Here is a 3,548-nt window from a genome sequence, read left to right as displayed (position 1 = left end):
AAGGGAGGGGTGAAAGGGGGGAGGGGGAAAAGGACAGGAGATTAACTGCCCTGAAACTGACATGCTGATGACTGACCTGATAACTGACTGATGACTGACCTGATATGTGTCGACTGACCTGATGAACTGACCTGATCTGATACAACTGACCCTGATGACGTGACCTGATGACTGACCTGATAACCTGACCTTGATTAACTGACGGACTGAATAACTGAACCTGATACTGACTGATAACTGACCTGATGACTGACCTGATGACTGACCTGATGACTGACGCTGATAACTGACCTGATCAACTGACCTGATGACTGACCTGATAACTGACCTGATGACTGACCTGATAACTGACCTGATGACTGACCTGATAACTGCACCTGATGACTGACCTGATGACTGACCTGATGGACTTGACCTGATTGACTGACCTGAATAACTGACCTGATAATGACCTGATACTGACCTGATGACTGACCTGATAACTGACCTGATGACTGACCTGATGACTGACCTGATGAATGACCTGATAACTGACCTGATAACTGACCTGGATAACTGACCTGATAACTGACTGATAACTGACCTGATGAATGACCTGATGAATGACCTGATGAATGACCTGATAACTGACCTGATAACTGACCTCGATGACTGACCTGATGACTGACCTGATGACTGACCTGATGACTGACCTGATAACTGACCTGATGACTGACCTGATGACTGACCTGATGACTGACCTGATGACAACTGACCTGATGACTGACCTGATAGCACTGACCTGATAACTGACCTGATAACTGACCTGATGACTGACCTGAATGACTGACCTGACTCTGACCTGATGACTCGACTGATGACTGACCTGATGACTGACCTGATGAACTGACCTGAATAACTTGACCTGATAACTGACCTGATAACTGACACTGATGACTGACCTGATGGACTGACCTGATGACTGACCTGATGACTGACCTGATAACTGACCTGATCTCTGGCCAGTCAATTGGTTTAATTACATTGTTGTTTCGTCTATTACATCGCTTCTAATAGATCTGAAAAATGACGCAATAACCATGAATTTAACCGACTGTTTGTTTATAATGAGGGACGTCCCACGTTTTTTAACCTGGACACATAAATAGTAGGAATATGCGCCGGCTTCAGCCATGACGGCATGAGAGAGAAATGAAACATCTGCAAGTCGCCTGTAGGTGCGAGCGCGTGTGTTTCACTGTCCAATCTGAGGCTGGAACAATCCGAGGCTGGAACAGAAGCGAGCGAGGAGGAAAGGGAGGAAGGAAGAGGAGCCATAAGAAGGAGAGGGAAAGAGAGGAGGTGGTGTGACAGAGAGTGAGTGAGTGAGTGAGTGAGTGAGTGAGTGAGTGAGTGAGTGAGTGAGTGAGTGAGTGAGTGAGTGAGTGAGTGAGTGAGTGAGTGAGGTAGAGAGGTTACCATCTGTAGGCTGTCTCTACTGCAGCACCACCTGGCTCAATCAGACAGGCTAATGAACACACCTGTACTCTCCTGCGCCAACAAACCCTCCCCTCGCAAGCCAACTCCCGGCCCATGTCCCTCAGTCAGAAGGCTGTGTAAGGGTCAGTCCCACTACACGCTGCAGCAGCACCAGACCTACACAACCTGACCTGGCAGTCTGGAGAGAACACTTTACACACACTTCTAATGAAGAAGGAAACTATGGCTGGAGTCCTACATGGATCCCTATTTCATACTGCACTACTTCTGCCATTTGGGACACAACCCACCTGCAACTTTACATTACAGTCACTTCTAATGAAGCAGGAAACTATGGCTGGAGTCCTACATGGATCCCTATTTCATATGTACTACTTCTGCCATTTGGGACTCAGCCCACCTGCAACTTTACATTACAGTCACTTCTAATGAGGAAATTCAAATCTCATCTAAAGGTCAAAGTGTACATTGACGTCATTTGACTTAAACGTATTCTCTTCCTGTTGGGAATACATTCGGGAGATATCAGCTGAGAGGTAATTGGGGTGTGTAATGACAGAATCTTTCTCCCCATCTCTCTCTCTCTCTCTCTCTCTCTCTCTGTGTAATGACAGAATCCATCACTGTGCTTATCAGTTGGTAAATAAAGCATATATACGCCAAAACCTTCTCCCTTTCTTTCCTCTCCTCCCTTTCCTGGCCCTTCATTTTTCTCTCCTCTCATTAAATGCTGCCTGATGGAGTGTGGTTAAAAGCCTATCTCCTGGTGCAATGCGAATAACACTGTTTCATGGGATGTGTTCCATTGTGATGTCATAAAGAGCCACAGTCTGAATTTAAACACTGTTGTCATTGTGACGTAATCAGATGGCCAGTGTGATGTCATAAAGAATGGAAAAGCTTTCACTGGGCCATTATGACATCCCAAGTAGGCATGTTGTGACGTCATAAAAGGCTTGTTGTGACATCATTGCTTTATTTATCCCTTATTTTACCAGGTAAGTTGATGTCACACTCATAATAGAGTGTCCTGTGACATCATAAGGGGCGTGTTTACCTGGTCCTCAGACAGCTGGGAGATGTGGTTCACTGCAGCGTAGGACTCAATCTTGGGGTTGAAATGGTTGATAATGGCCCTGAAAACACACCCCCACACACAGAAACACAGAATTAGTGGAAGCATTGGTGAGAGAGAAGGTAGAAATACGTAAATCCCAGACTTTTATAGAGGAGCTCCATTGCTGTGATGGAATTCTGTTTTATCTTCCAATATATTTAAACATGAAGAAATATAAAACTGGATGGGACCAACACTGCAGCATATATTAGGTATTCTGAACTAGGAGAGGAGAGGAGAGGAGAGGAGAGGAGAGGAGAGGGAGGAGAGGAGAGAGAGAGAGAGAGAGAGAGAGAGAGAGACCAAACTAACACACACACATTATGAGAAAGCTCTAAACAAATGAAGCTAGTCAAACCCCATTTCAACCAGCTCCTCGAACTGAAAGATAGAAAAGCTGAAAGTGTAAACCAGGAAATGGCAGAAGCAAAAGAGATGATACAGTCTGTGTAATAGATATTTCTGCAAGGTAAAGTATTCCCAACACTATTCCACTAACTGGTACAAACACTACCAATACACAGTAATGTGTTGTCTCTTACCTGACGTTGACCAGTGAGTGTGTGACTTACTGGCAGGCTCTTCACTGCCTGTTGTTGGTGGACACTCTCAGTACTGTGAGGAAGACAGTTCAGTCATCAGGATTCACTTAGACAAAACACACAGTCATTTCAGACAGACTGGCCCATGTAGTAGAGGTTACAGACTGACAGACAGACTGACCCATGTAGTAGAGGTTACAGACTGACAGACAGACTGACCCATTAGTAGAGTTACAGACTGACAGACAGACTGACCCGTGTAGTAGAGGTTACAGACTGACAGACAGACTGACGTGTAGTAGAGGTTACAGACTGACAGACTGGCCCATGTAGTAGAGGTTACAGACTGACAGACAGACTGGCCATGTAGTAGAGGTTACAGACTGACAGAGACTGGCCCATGTAGTAGA

General features: G+C 45.4%; 2 long non-coding RNA genes across 2 annotated transcripts in view; both read right to left on the bottom strand.

Annotated features, from left to right (window-relative positions):
• The window catches only part of LOC112080809 (uncharacterized), a 7,824-nt gene extending 4,598 nt beyond the window's left edge, over window positions 1-3,226 (bottom strand). Inside the window, exons 1-2 of the long non-coding RNA XR_002896232.2 lie at window positions 3,139-3,226; window positions 2,537-2,615 (exon numbers count right to left, since the gene is read on the bottom strand). This is a non-coding gene — a long non-coding RNA (uncharacterized lncRNA). The remainder of the gene's footprint in view (window positions 1-2,536; window positions 2,616-3,138) is intronic.
• On the bottom strand, window positions 305-821 carry LOC139027477 (uncharacterized). The gene is made up of 4 exons (XR_011479567.1): window positions 782-821; window positions 584-740; window positions 464-547; window positions 305-364 (listed from the first exon to the last, which is right to left on the bottom strand). It is a non-coding gene; the product is annotated as an uncharacterized lncRNA (long non-coding RNA).
• Window positions 3,227-3,548: the final 322 nt, after the last annotated feature.

This window comes from Salvelinus sp. IW2-2015, unplaced genomic scaffold (assembly GCF_002910315.2).
Source record: "Salvelinus sp. IW2-2015 unplaced genomic scaffold, ASM291031v2 Un_scaffold16513, whole genome shotgun sequence".
Taxonomy (NCBI): Eukaryota; Metazoa; Chordata; class Actinopteri; order Salmoniformes; family Salmonidae; genus Salvelinus; species Salvelinus sp. IW2-2015.
The sequence above is the reverse complement of the archived record's forward strand: the minus strand, read 5'-3'. Positions and strand labels throughout refer to the sequence as shown.